We start from the raw sequence: 16,006 nt of genomic DNA on the forward strand, positions 1-16,006 counted from the left end.
TACAACAAACCAGAGAATGCACATTGAACAATGTTTCCCCATTAGAGACCAAGAAACAATACTTTTTCAAAAAAATACCCTAGTTATGAATTAGTAGTTAAAGCTTTATTTGAGTGTTAAATGTGCTCTAATTATGTGTTTGTGTGTTTGTTGATGTGTGTGTGTGTGTGTGTGTGTGTGCTTGTGTGTCAAACATGCACTGAGGTGTAAAATAAATGCAGGATTGCAACGGCCTTCTTAAAAATAAGAAGCACCTTTATCACATTTGAAGCCCAGGGAAGAATCTGCCTGATACTTGACCTACATTTAATTGAAACGTGAAAAATTCAGGCCTAGAAAAACAAAGCCAACATACATAATAAATCTAATCAGTCTGTCTCTCCTGATTTCAAATAGGTTCTGTAAATAAACCTAAATTGCCAGCATAAAACATCAGTTGCTCAAAACGAGTGGATGGATGTCACCTGCCATGGGCTGTGTAAAATACATGGAGGATCCCGCACTGATTGTTATCTAGAATGACTTCTGCCTGAAGTACTATTAGTGAATAGTTGCTGATATACTGTGGTTCTTATACCAGTAAACTTTAATGAAGGTAATTTCAGGCTGCAAAGGAATAAATTGATTTTACTAACTGGTTTTTGGAAAACAATGCCATGAAAAATTATCAATATGTTCATAAAGGCATCTACATGTCTCTCCACAGGGGTTTTACGTAATGGGGGAGGGGGTGACGTCTGGATATAACTTAACTGTCCATTAGTAGGTACAACAATGTAATGGGAATCACAGTGCACATACTGGTTTGAACTCAATCTAGGTAACATGGATTCACCTCTGTGTAAGAGGCCTGCTTCTGAAAAACACAATGTAGAGCTCCAAAAGCAGAACGATACTTTCAGAATACCATGTTATGTTTGTAAATAGACAGATAGATATACAGAAATCAAAAATCTGAAAACGGTCTGGAAGCGTACATTTCAATAACTTACAATGTCAGTAGTGGGAGATTAATAGCAGATCAAGAAGACTGTATCTGCATGTGAGATGGTTCAATTTTTAAAGAGCTTTTTAAATGACAATGGACAAAGAATTCAAAGGGTTACAGTAAGTGTTGAGGAGTGACTTGCTAAAAGGAGCACAGAGGTGAGAAAGAATTAAGTAGAGTTCAATAGAACCAGGTATAATATCTGTACACATGACTCCATGAACAGGAGAAAAGGGGACACTTAAAGAAATCATAAGGACTAAGGAGAGATCAGGATTAGGGGGGCTTGTAGGAAGAGCTGAAAAAAACAAAGCATGCAATGGGCAGAAAATGTGGAAGAAAAGGCCTCACAGGTGGTAAACTGATCCATCCCTCCCTGGTAGTTCAACTGAATGAATAACAGTGAGGCCGGCTAAGTGGGAAAGTACTTGGAAACTCTGTTCATGCAGACAACAGAAAGTGCCACCAGAGTGAAAAAAGGAAACCTAGTAAGGCACCTTAGCCCCTGCTCCTCGGTGTTTTATGCAACCTATCTTTCTTACTGTGCCTCTGTTCATCTACACTGATACGTGTTAGGTCCAAAGGCAGTGACAAACATTGTTACATGTATTGATGAATCCTGCCAATTCCACAAAACACAGCCATTTTACCTAGTGTTCTCAATACCTTCTTTTTGACTCTCATCTCGTTTGAAGAAACACTTTCAGAGGAAAGAAGTTCTCCCTAAGCCACATGTGTCCTTAAGTAAATTATGAATTGAGTGCTATTTCAAGGTGTTTGGGCTGATTCCTCCACATGGCCCGTAAAACCTAGAAAAGTGTCATGCACCCACAGGCAGTACATCTTCACTGAGTCCTGTTCTTTGCACTCCAGGGTCATATTATTGTCCATTTAATGGTCAGAAAAACAGTGTTACAGTGAGTATCCTTCTTAGTAGTAGGACTAAAGTGTTTTGGACTCGCATGTTCAGTTACTGAAAAGGCTCAGGGAAGTCCACTTGAGAGCTGGTCATTCGATACAGGTACTGGAGAGGAAAACAAGCTACTCTCATTTGGCAACTTTTAGACACTGATACAGCTCTGGCCATGTAAGTGTAAATAACAACAGGTCTAATCATGCATGGTGGCCTATGGGCTTGGATCTTGCATGCTTACAAAACCAGTGATTACTTGTGCATCTTCTCCTTCGAACCTCATATGTGAATCATCAAATAGTCAAGTGTTAACTTGGGAGGAAAACAATATGTTGGGATTTCCTTTTTGTACATCAAGCCATGAACTCTTTGTCTTAACATCAACAATATAATTAATGTTCAGGAGTTAAATCCATTTCAGAGAGTCATATCCATCCTTCTCGTGGCTATATATTTTTAAGGACCAGCCAGCTTCCTTAGATGTTTTCAAGCCCATGAAAAGACCAAAAAAAAAAATCTGAAAGAAGAGTTTGAAGAATTTTCAACAAATACTAATCTAGAAATGCTGACATGAAAACCAACTAAAGTTTTCAACTCCTTTTTTGGAACATTAACTGTGCCGTGCTTTTCAAAAACGACTTCTCAGAACTGACTTGTGCCCATGTTAGCAACTCTTGTGAGATTACTTTGAAAGTAGACTAATGTGAGAGTTTCTCTTTAGAGATAATTCAGATTACTTGCATAGGAAGTGGCAGCAGGTCTGGGGATGTTGTAGCTCAGTGGCAGTGACCTTGCCTACCTTGGGGCTGGCCTGCCATGGACTTTCACCCCAAACACTTGCAAGAAAAGAAAATGGAGGGAAGGGAGAGGGAAAGTTGTAAGGGAGGGAGGCAATGTTGGAGGGATGGAGGGAGGTAGAAAGGAAGGAAGAAGAAAAGGAGAAAAACCAGGAAGGGAGGAAGGAAGCAAGGAAGGAAGGAAATAGGGAGAGCACAAGGGCAGGGAAAGGACTGAGTCACTAAAACAAAAGGCAAAGGACACAAAGACTAATATAGGCCATGAAAGCTGTTGGAACAGTTTAGACAGCTTTAGAATTTGAGTGACATCAAACTCAATGTTATTATGACTGGATGGAATCTTCCTACTTAGCCCCGCCTTGGCCTGGCCTAAACCAAATCAAGGGGTGGGTGGCATGGAGAGGAATTCTCTCTGGGTGGAGTGGGAGGGACCTAAACCTGTGGAACTTGAGGATGCACTGGGTAGGGAAGGGGACAAGACTCCCCTGATGGGCAGTTGAGCACAACAAGGCTCCTGGGAGCCCTTGATCATGGCTCCTACCGCCATACGCCCACCACCCGCCATACGCTCAGCCCCTGAACGGGATCACAGTGGTCTGCTCCGTTGCCTGGTGCAGGTTGGAGTTCCTGACCAAACACCTGAGTGTCCACAGCCTGTGTTGGCCTTCCTGGGCAGGCTGTGGTTGTGGTGGCAAGAGCCAAAGCCGTCTTGGCGTGATGAAGGAGCCAAGGGCTGCCTCTCAGCCATACTAGTGGGTGGTTCTGGAAGAAGCACCCAGGGTTGTGGCAGCATTGTCCGAAGACATAAAGCCAGGCCATCTTTCTTATGGCTTTCCTTGGGAGTTGGTGATGTGTACAGCTCTTGGATTTTTTGCTGTTCTCTCACTTTTCTGGACAAGTTTTCAGTCGGTTAGTAGCAGGCTTTACGTGGGAAGAGAAAAAAAGCTGGCTCTAAATCTTGCTGGACTTATTGAAAAAAATTGTGGACTTCTTGAGAAAGTTAGCCTTGTTGAAAAAGAACATGAAGGCTTAGATTCATCTTTAAAGGATTGCAGGTTTGAGAAGGGTTCAAGGGAAGCACAATATCTGCAGGCAACCTACGAAAAGCTGCATAGGTCCGAATCCAGCCATGGCGTTGAAGTGCTCTTTCTGGAAGAAGAGCTCAAATCACAGAAGGCTAAGCATGGTCAACAGGATGAAACGATGGCGCGTCTATCAAGAAGGATACAGTCCCTCCAAGGTGAAGCTGAATCCCTCAGATCACAAATAGCTGAAGCTAAATCAAACTGGAGACTCTTTCAAGTCAATGAGGAAGAACTGAAGCTGGCAATGAAAGAGGTTTTGAATGAAGGATCCCAACTTCCGCAAACGCAGAGACCAACAATACAAGGAGAAGCTGAAGCACAGAGGGAACAAGGAGGTGTCCAATATAAAGCAAAAATCACATTAGAGAACTCTAAAGTCGCTGGAGAACAAGTTCTAAGGGACACAGAAAATCACATGGAGTCTCTGAGTGTATGCTTGCTGCAGATGAAGGATAGGTCTTCTCCAAGCCTGGGAGCCCAAAGGGATGGTGGTCACCTGGAATTGGGAAGGACGAGTGAACCAGAAATTGGTGCTCACTTGGAGGATGAGTCCAAAGGAGCTTTGAGGAACCTGGTTTATGGTGCTAAGCTAAAAGCCTTCTTAGAAATCTTGGCAGGAGGAAGAAATCAAAAATGTACTTTCTCATCTGAAGGGGCGAAAACCACGGAAGGCCTTACAGAACACCTTAAAAGTCTGCAGACTGAACAGGCATCCTTGCAGTCAGAAAATGCACAGCTGCAAAGTGAAAATGAGACCCTACAGAAGAACTTTAAAGTCATGGTGGAACGCTATCAAGAAAATATGATGAAACTGCACAGGAAATTAAGAGTGGAGAAAAACTCCCGGGTGGAGCAAGAGGAGAAACTTTCCAAAGTCGAAGAAAAGTTGAGCCATACAATGGAAGAGCTGGAGACCTACAGAAAGAGAGCCCAATATCTTGAAGAAGAATTGCAGAGAACCATTCACTCCTGTCTGGGGAAGATTATTTCCTCTGAGAAAGAAGCACATGCTAGTGAGTTGGCAGCTCGGATTGCTGAAAGAAACCTCAGTTATTTCAGGAAACAAAATGCGCGCAACAGTCAAAAATTAACTGAGAAGGAGCTTAGATTTGAACTTGTAGAAAAAGATCCCTATGATGCACTGGATGTTTGCAACTCAGCAATGGGCAGAAAGACTTCTCCAAATGGGCCCTCACCAATAGGTCAGCCTTCATCTGAAAGGAGACCTCCTCATTTTGAAAAGAGTGGTCCACTCACACTCTCACCTTTCACTCCAGTGGGAGGAGGAAGAGGGTCAAGGGGCCCTGGAGAATCCTCTGGACCATGCGACTAGCAGTAAAGGAAGAAAATCCAGCTGTCATAAGTTCACTGATTTTCACAGAGCACCTTCTCAGACTGGGCCCCTCTCTCCTCCAGGGGAACAGGCCAGCAGGCTGATGATCCCTCCACCAGGCCAACCATATTCTTCTGATCCACGTCTTCCTCTACAAAGGCAAGATAGGTTTTAATCAAATTGTGGTAGACCATCGGGACCAGCAGAACACAGAACTCCTAATATGCCTCCTTTGGATAAATGGGATGGGCCTATGTCTTGACCAAGGCAATCCAGTAGAAAGGAGACCATAGTCGATCTCAGGGACTCTGACGTGCCTGATTCACCTCTCCATGCTGAAAACCAAGCAACTGGCTCTGGCTCTGTGTTGGCAACTTTCCCTCCAGTCAGAGGTGCCTTGTTTCCAGTTGACCCAAGGAGTCAGTTCATGAGAAGAGGACCTTTTTTTTCTTCACCTCTCCCAGGAATCGTGTATGGGAACCTGGAGATCATTTTCCACCAGGCCTGCCACCCACTCCATTTCCAATGGGAAATGACTATGCAGGGAGGGGGTTTTCGTCACAATCTTCCCCCAAGAGCTGGAATTCAGCCCTCTACACCCGCATTCTGAAAGTACAAGTGAGTTCCCTGAAGGGTTCCTTCCACCTGCAAAGAAGCCTATTACTCAACATCCAGAACCAAACAAGAAACCTCATGCTGTTGCTGTCTCTTCAAATGTAATTGGACTTCTCTCTCATTTTTAGTTTTTAAGTAACTGCTTTTACTTCAGTAATTGACTATACTTTGGCTCCAACTGAAGCTCAATGAAAGTATTATTCTTAAAATAGTATTATGTAAATAAATTGGTTTACATAGGAATCTTATGAGTAAATTATTCCTATTTTATTTTATTCCAGAGTACAGCATTTAATCTGATGAAGCCACTATTATATAAACAAGAATGGGAGTTCTAGGTACTTGTAATCTAGCTGATGGAAATATACTCTAAACTCCCAACAAAGAAGTGTATTTAGTATGACTGTAGCAAATGTCAAGTGACTTTAGGCTTAATGAAAAATTGTCACTGATTTACAGATTGGTTGGGCATTCAGCAAGTTTTTCCATATCAGAAAAACTAGAGCATGGGAGTAACAAAGGAGAGAACACAACGAAACATGTCACAGAAACAGGAGATCTCAACTACAAAGAAAAATGAAGACCTCTTTTTTATATTGGTTGCTTAAAACATTACATAGCTCTTGAGATATCATATTTCCTACATTAGATTCAAGTGAGTTATGAACTCCCATTTCTACCCCATGTACACATTGCACAATAACATTGTTTACACATCCACATTTTTACAACATGCCATATTAGTAACTGTTGTATTCTGCTACCTTTTCTATCCTCTACTATCCCCCCTCTTCTGCCCTCCCATCTTCTCTCTCTATCCCATCTGCTGTAATTTAAAGTTTGGGAATTGGAAACCACACTTTAAACTCACTCTGCTCCCCTTTTTCCCTTCTGTCAAATTACTCATCATCTTCTTCTATTTCTCCTCCTCCTCCTCCTCTTCCTCCTCCTCCTTATACCTTTCATTCATTCATCATACACTCATGCATTGGTTCATTCATTCTTTTCACATATGGTGTTGGGGATCCAACTCAGGACCTTGGACACTGCGAAGCCAGCACTCTAGTGCTGAGCCAAAATCCCAGCACCTGTCTTTTTGATTTTATGACTGTTTATATGAAATTCAGAATTGCATTCTGCTATGGTTCACTGATATGTGGATTGACCTAGTCCTTGATTTCTGAGAGACTTTTGGAAAATACATATGAATTATTAGGAGGTTGAAATGAAGAAACAAAGAGGAAATTCCCCAATTTCTTATTCTTAAATTCCACACTCTGACTCTGCCTACCTGCTATAAAAACTTTTAAACGCTTACTCCCCATTTCTATATCATTGCCAACAAGTGAACATTCACTGCCCTACAACAAACCAGAGAATTCACATTGAACAATGTTTCCCCATTAGAGACCAAGAAACAATACTTATTAAAAAAATACCCTAGTTATGAATTAGTAGTTAAAGCTTTATTTGAGTGTTAAATGTGCTCTAATTATGTGTTTGTGTGTTTGTTGATGTGTGTGTGTGTCTGTGTGTGTGTGTGCTTGTGTTTCAAACATGCACTGAGGTGTAAAATAAATGCAGGATTGCAACGGCCTTCTTAAAAATAAGAAGCACCTTTATCACATTTGAAGCCCAGGGAAGAATCTGCCTGATACTTGACCTACAATTAATTGAAACGTGAAAAATTCAGGCCTAGAAAAACAAAGCCAACATACATAATAAATCTAATCAGTCTGTCTCTCCTGATTTCAAATAGGTTCTGTAAATAAACCTAAATTGCCAGCATAAAACATCAGTTGCTCAAAACGAGTGGATGGATGTCACCTGCCATGGGCTGTGTAAAATACATGGAGGATCCCGCACTGATTGTTATCTAGAATGACTTCTGCCTGAAGTACTATTAGTGAATAGTTGCTGATATACTGCGGTTCTTATACCAGTAAACTTTAATGAAGGTAATTTCAGGCTGCAAAGGAATAAATTGATTTTACTAACTGGTTTTTGGAAAACACTGCCATGAAAAATTATCAATATGTTCATAAAGGCATCTACATGTCTCTCCACAGGGGTTTTACTTAATGGGGGAGGGGGTGAGGTCTGGATATAACTTAACTGTCCATTAGTAGGTACAACAATGTAATGGGAATCACAGTGCACATACTGGTTTGAACTCAATCTAGGTAACATGGATTCACCTCTGTGTAAGAGGCCTGCTTCTGAAAAACACAATGTAGATCTCCAAAAGCAGAACGATACTTTCAGAATACCATGTTATGTTTGTAAATAGACAGATAGATATACAGAAATCAAAAATCTGAAAACGGTCTGGAAGAGTACATTTCAATAACTTACAATGTCAGTAGTGGGAGATTAATAGCAGATCAAGAAGACTGTATCTGCATGTGAGATGGTTCAATTTTTAAAGAGCTTTTTAAATGACAATGGACAAAGAATTCAAAGGGTTACAGTAAGTGTTGAGGAGTGACTTGCTAAAAGGAGCACAGAGGTGAGAAAGAATTAAGTAGAGTTCAATAGAACCAGGTATAATATCTGTACACATGACTCCATGAACAGGAGAAAAGGGGACACTTAAAGAAATCATAAGGACTAAGGAGAGATCAGGATTAGGGGGGCTTGTAGGAAGAGCTGAAAAAAACAAAGCATGCAATGGGCAGAAAATGTGGAAGAAAAGGCCTCACAGGTGGTAAACTGATCCATCCCTCCCTGGTAGTTCAACTGAATGAATAACAGTGAGGCCGGCTAAGTGGGAAAGTACTTGGAAACTCTGTTCATGCAGACAACAGAAAGTGCCACCAGAGTGAAAAAAGGAAACCTAGTAAGGCAACTTAGCCCCTGCTCCTCGGTGTTTTATGCAAGCTATCTTTCTTACTGTGCCTCTGTTCATCTACACTGATACGTGTTAGGTCCAAAGGCAGTGACAAACATTGTTACATGTATTGATGAATCCTGCCAATTCCACAAAGCACAGCCATTTTACTTAGTGTTCTCAATACCTTCTTTTTGACTCTCATCTCGTTTGAAGAAACACTTTCAGAGGAAAGAAGTTCTCCCTAAGCCACATGTGTCCTTAAGTAAACTATGAATTGAGTGCTATTTCAAGGTGTTTGGGCTGATTTCTCCACATGGCCCGTAAAACCTAGAAAAGTGTCATGCACCCACAGGCAGTACATCTTCACTGAGTCCTGTTCTTTGCACTCCAGGGTCATATTATTGTCCATTTAATGGTCAGAAAAACAGTGTTACAGTGAGTATCCTTCTTAGTAGTAGGACTAAAGTGTTTTGGACTCGCATGTTCAGTTACTGAAAAGGCTCAGGGAAGTCCACTTGAGAGCTGGTCATTCGATACAGGTACTGGAGAGGAAAACAAGCTACTCTCATTTGGCAACTTTTAGACACTGATACAGCTCTGGCCATGTAAGTGTAAATAACAACAGGTCTAATCATGCATGGTGGCCTATGGGCTTGGAACTTGCATGCTTACAAAACCAGTGATTACTTGTGCATCTTCTCCTTCGAACCTCATATGTGAATCATCAACTAGTCAAGTGTTAACTTGGGAGGAAAACAATATGTTGGGATGTCCTTTTTGTACATCAAGCCATGAACTCTTTGTCTTAACATCAACAATATAATTAATGTTCAGGAGTTAAATCCATTTCAGAGAGTCATATCCATCCTTCTCGTGGCTATATATTTTTAAGGACCAGCCAGCTTCCTTAGATGTTTTCAAGCCCATGAAAAGACCACAAAAAAAAAAAAATCTGAAAGAAGAGTTTGAAGAATTTTCAACAAATACTAATCTAGAAATGCTGACATGAAAACCAACTAAAGTTTTCAACTCCTTTTTTGGAACATTAACTGTGCCGTGCTTTTCAAAAACGACTTCTCAGAACTGACTTGTGCCATGTTAGCAACTCTTGTGAGATTACTTTGAAAGTAGACTAATGTGAGAGTTTCTCTTTAGAGATAATTCAGATTACTTGCATAGGAAGTGGCAGCAGGTCTGGGGATGTTGTAGCTCAGTGGCAGTGACCTTGCCTACCTTGGGGCTGGCCTGCCATGGACTTTCACCCCAAACACTTGCAAGAAAAGAAAATGGAGGGAAGGGAGAGGGAAAGTTGTAAGGGAGGGAGGCAATGTTGGAGGGATGGAGGGAGGTAGAAAGAAGGAAGAAGAAAAGGAGAAAAACCAGGAACGGAGGAAGGAAGCAAGGAATGAAGGAAATAGGGAGAGCACAAGGGCAGGGAAAGGACTGAGTCACTAAAACAAAAGGCAAAGGACACAAAGACCAATATAGGCCATAAAAGCTGTTGGAACAGTTTAGACAGCTTTAGAATTTGAGTGACATCAAACTCAATGTTATTATGACTGGATGGAATCTTCCTACTTAGCCCCGCCTTGGCCTGGCCTAAACCAAATCAAGGGGTGGGTGGCATGGAGAGGAATTCTCTCTGGCTGGAGTGGGAGGGACCTAAACCTGTGGAACTTGAGGATGCACTGGGTAGGGAAGGGGACAAGACTCCCCTGATGGGCAGTTGAGCACAACAAGGCTCCTGGGAGCCCTTGATCATGGCTCCTACCGCCATACGCCCACCACCCGCCATACGCTCAGCCCCTGAAGGGGATCACAGTGGTCTGCTCCGTTGCCTGGTGCAGGTTGGAGTTCCTGACCAAACACCTGAGTGTCCACAGCCTGTGTTGGCCTGCCTGGGCAGGCTGTGGTTGTGGTGGCAAGAGCCAAAGCCGTCTTGGCGTGATGAAGGAGCCAAGGGCTGCCTCTCAGCCATACTAGTGGGTGGTTCTGGAAGAAGCACCCAGGGTTGTGGCAGCATTCTCCAAAGACATGAAGCCAGGCCATCTTTCTTATGGCTTTCCTTGGGAGTTGGTGATGTGTACAGCTCTTGGATTTTTTGCTGTTCTCTCACTTTTCTGGACAAGTCTTCAGTCGGTTAGTAGCAGGCTTTACGTGGGAAGAGAAAAAAAGCTGGCTCTAAATCTTGCTGGACTTATTGAAAAAAATTGTGGACTTCTTGAGAAAGTTAGCCTTGTTGAAAAAGAACATGAAGGCTTAGATTCATCTTTAAAGGATTGCAGGTTTGAGAAGGGTTCAAGGGAAGCACAACATCTGCAGGCAACCTACGAAAAGCTGCATAGGTCCGAATCCAGCCATGGCGTTGAAGTGCTCTTTCTGGAAGAAGAGCTCAAATCACAGAAGGCTAAGCATGGTCAACAGGATGAAACGATGGCGCGTCTATCAAGAAGGATACAGTCCCTCCAAGGTGAAGCTGAATCCCTCAGATCACAAATAGCTGAAGCTAAATCAAACTGGAGACTCTTTCAAGTCCATGAGGAAGAACTGAAGCTGGCAATGAAAGAGGTTTTGAATGAAGGATCCCAACTTCCGCAAACGCAGAGACCAACAATACAAGGAGAAGCTGAAGCACAGAGGGAACAAGGAGGTGTCCAATATAAAGCAAAAAGCACATTAGAGAACTCTAAAGTCGCTGGAGAACAAGTTCTAAGGGACACAGAAAATCACATGGAGTCTCTGAGTGTATGCTTGCTGCAGATGAAGGATAGGTCTTCTCCAAGCCTGGGAGCCCAAAGGGACGGTGGTCACCTGGAATTGGGAAGGACGAGTGAACCAGAAATTGGTGCTCACTTGGAGGATGAGTCCAAAGGAGCTTTGAGGAACCTGGTTTATGGTGCTAAGCTAAAAGCCTTCTTAGAAATCTTGGCAGGAGGAAGAAATCAAAAATGTACTTTCTCATCTGAAGGGGCGAAAACCACGGAAGGCCTTACAGAACACCTTAAAAGTCTGCAGACTGAACAGGCATCCTTGCAGTCAGAAAATGCACAGCTGCAAAGTGAAAATGAGACCCTACAGAAGAACTTTAAAGTCATGGTGGAACGCTATCAAGAAAATATGATGAAACTGCACAGGAAATTAAGAGTGGAGAAAAACTCCCGGGTGGAGCAAGAGGAGAAACTTTCCAAAGTCGAAGAAAAGTTGAGCCATACAATGGAAGAGCTGGAGACCTACAGAAAGAGAGCCCAATATCTTGAAGAAGAATTGCAGAGAACCATTCACTCCTGTCTGGGGAAGATTATTTCCTCTGAGAAAGTAGCACATGCTAGTGAGTTGGCAGCTCGGATTGCTGAAAGAAACCTCAGTTATTTCAGGAAACAAAATGCGTGCAACAGTCAAAAATTAACTGAGAAGGAGCTTAGATTTGAACTTGTAGAAAAAGATCCCTATGATGCACTGGATGTTTGCAACTCAGCAATGGGCAGAAAGCCTTCTCCAAATGGGCCCTCACCAATAGGTCAGCCTTCATCTGAAAGGAGACCTCCTCATTTTGAAAAGAGTGGTCCACTCACACTCTCACCTTTCACTCCAGTGGGAGGAAGAAGAGGGTCAAGGGGCCCTGGAGAATCCTCTGGACCATGCGACTAGCAGTAAAGGAAGAAAATCCAGCTGTCATAAGTTCACTGATTTTCACAGAGCACCTTCTCAGACTGGGCCCCTCTCTCCTCCAGGTGAACAGGCACTCAGAGCCCTGATGATCCTACTCCATGGCCAACCTATTCTTACTGGATTCCTGTTTCATGACAAAGGCCAAGCCTAGGTTTTAATCCAAATGGAGGCATATTAGGAGTTCGGTGTCAGAACTCCTAATATGCCTCCTTTGGATAAATAGGATGGGCCTATGTCATGACCAAGGCAATCCAGTAGAAAGGAGACCATAGTCGATCTCAGGGACTCTGACGTGCCTGATTCACCTCTCCATGCTAAAAACCAAGCAACTGGCTCTGGCTCTGTGTTGGCAACTTTCCCTCCAGTCAGAGGTGACTTGTTTCCAGTTGACCCAAGGAGTCAGTTCATGAGAAGAGGACCTTTTTTTCCTTCACCTCTCCCAGGAATCGTGTATGGGAACCTGGAGATCATTTTCCACCAGGCCTGCCACCCACTCCATTTCCAATGGGAAATGACTATGCAGGGAGGGGGTTTTCGTCACAATCTTCCCCCAAGAGCTGGAATTCAGCCCTCTACACCCGCATTCTGAAAGTACAAGTGAGTTCCCTGAAGGGTTCCTTCCACCTGCAAAGAAGCCTATTACTCAACATCCAGAACCAAACAAGAAACCTCATGCTGTTGCTGTCTCTTCAAATGTAATTGGACTTCTCTCTCATTTTTAGTTTTTAAGTAACTGCTTTTACTTCAGTAATTGACTATACTTTGGCTCCAACTGAAGCTCAATGAAAGTATTATTCTTAAAATAGTATTATGTAAATAAATTGGTTTACATAGGAATCTTATGAGTAAATTATTCCTATTTTATTTTATTCCAGAGTACAGCATTTAATCTGATGAAGCCACTATTATATAAACAAGAATGGGAGTTCTAGGTACTTGTAATCTAGCTGATGGAAATATACTCTAAACTCCCAACAAAGAAGTGTATTTAGTATGACTGTAGCAAATGTCAAGTGACTTTAGGCTTAATGAAAAATTGTCACTGATTTACAGACTGGTTGGGCATATCAGCAAGTTTTTCCATATCAGAATAACTAGAGCATGGGAGTAACAAAGGAGAGAACACAACGAAACATGTCACGGAAACAGGAGATCTCAACTACAAAGAAAAATGAAGACCTCTTTTTTATATTGGTTGCTTAAAACATTACATAGCTCTTGAGATATCATATTTCCTACATTAGATTCAAGTGAGTTATGAACTCCCATTTCTACCCCATGTACACATTGCACAATAACATTGTTTACACATTGACATTTTTACAACATGCCATATTAGTAACTGTTGTATTCTGCTACCTTTTCTATCCTCTACTATCCCCCCTCTTCTGCCCTCCCATCTTCTCTCTCTATCCCATCTGCTGTAATTTAAAGTTTGGGAATTGGAAACCACACTTTAAACTCACTCTGCTCCCCTTTTTCCCTTCTGTCAAATTACTCATCATCTTCTTCTATTTCTCCTCCTCCTCCTCCTCTTCCTCCTCCTCCTTATACCTTTCATTCATTCATCATACACTCATGCATTGGTTCATTCATTCTTTTCACATATGGTGTTGGGGATCCAACTCAGGACCTTGGAAACTGCGAAGCCAGCACTCTATTGCTGAGCCAAAATCCCAGCACCTGTCTTTTTGATTTTATGACTGTTTATATGAAATTCAGAATTGCATTCTGCTATGGTTCACTGATATGTGGATTGACCTAGTCCTTGATTTCTGAGAGACTTTTGGAAAATACATATGAATTATTAGGAGGTTGAAATGAAGAAACAAAGAGGAAATTCCCCAATTTCTTATTCTTAAATTCCACACTCTGACTCTGCCTACCTGCTATAAAAACTTTTAAACGCTTACTCCCCATTTCTATATCATTGCCAACAAGTGAACATTCACTGCCCTACAACAAACCAGAGAATGCACATTGAACAATGTTTCCCCATTAGAGACCAAGAAACAATACTTTTTAAAAAAAATACCCTAGTTATGAATTAGTAGTTAAAGCTTTATTTGAGTGTTAAATGTGCTCTAATTATGTGTTTGTGTGTTTGTTGATGTGTGTGTGTGTGTGTGTGTGTGTGTGTGTGCTTGTGTTTCAAACATGCACTGAGGTGTAAAATAAATGCAGGATTGCAACGGCCTTCTTAAAAATAAGAAGCACCTTTATCACATTTGAAGCCCAGGGAAGAATCTGCCTGATACTTGACCTACAATTAATTGAAACGTGAAAAATTCAGGCCTAGAAAAACAAAGCCAACATACATAATAAATCTAATCAGTCTGTCTCTCCTGATTTCAAATAGGTTCTGTAAATAAACCTAAATTGCCAGCATAAAACATCAGTTGCTCAAAACGAGTGGATGGATGTCACCTGCCATGGGCTGTGTAAAATACATGGAGAATCCCGCACTGATTGTTATCTACAATGACTTCTGCCTGAAGTACTATTAGTGAATAGTTGCTGATATACTGCGGTTCTTATACCAGTAAACTTTAATGAAGGTAATTTCAGGCTGCAAAGGAATAAATTGATTTTACTAACTGGTTTTTGGAAAACACTGCCATGAAAAATTATCAATCTGTTCATAAAGGCATCTACATGTCTCTCCACAGGGGTTTTACTTAATGGGGGAGGGGGTGACGTCTGGATATAACTTAACTGTCCATTAGTAGGTACAACAATGTAATGGGAATCTCAGTGCACATACTGGTTTGAACTCAATCTAGGTAACATGGATTCACCTCTGTGTAAGAGGCCTGCTTCTGAAAAACACAATGTAGAGCTCCAAAAGCAGAACGATACTTTCAGAATACCATGTTATGTTTGTAAATAGATAGACAGATAGATATACAGAAATCAAAAATCTGAAAACGGTCTGGAAGCGTACATTTCAATAACTTACAATGTCAGTAGTGGGAGATTAATAGCAGATCAAGAAGACTGTATCTGCATGCGAGATGGTTCAATTTTTAAAGAGCTTTTTAAATGACAATGGACAAAGAATTCAAAGGGTTACAGTAAGTGTGGGGAGTGACTTGCTAAAAGGAGCACAGAGGAGAGAAAGAATTATGTAGAGTTCAATAGAACCAGGTATAATATCTGTACACATGACTCCATGAACAGGAGAAAAGGGGACACTTAAAGAAATCATAAGGACTAAGGAGAGATCAGGATTAGGGGGGCTTGTAGGAAGAGCTGAAAAAAACAAAGCATGCAATGGGCAGAAAATGTGGAAGAAAAGGCCTCACAGGTGGTAAACTGATCCATCCCTCCCTGGTAGTTCAACTGAATGAATAACAGTGAGGCCGGCTAAGTGGGAAAGCACTTGGAAACTCTGTTCATGCAGACAACAGAAAGTGCCACCAGAGTGAAAAAAGGAAACCTAGTAAGGCACCTTAGCCCCTGCTCCTCGGTGTTTTATGCAAGCTATCTTTCTTACTGTGCCTCTGTTCATCTACACTGATATGTGTTAGGTCCAAAGGCAGTGACAAACATTGTTACATGTATTGATGAATCCTGCCAATTCCACAAAGCACAGCCATTTTACCTAGTGTTCTCAATACCTTCTTTTTGACTCTCATCTCGTTTGAAGAAACACTTTCAGAGGAAAGAAGTTCTCCCTAAGCCACATGTGTCCTTAAGTAAACTATGAATTGAGTGCTATTTCAAGGTGTTTGGGCTGATTCCTCCACATGGCCCGTAAAACCTAGAAAAGT

This window comes from Callospermophilus lateralis, chromosome 14, assembly GCF_048772815.1.
Source record: "Callospermophilus lateralis isolate mCalLat2 chromosome 14, mCalLat2.hap1, whole genome shotgun sequence".
Classification (NCBI taxonomy): Eukaryota; Metazoa; Chordata; class Mammalia; order Rodentia; family Sciuridae; genus Callospermophilus; species Callospermophilus lateralis.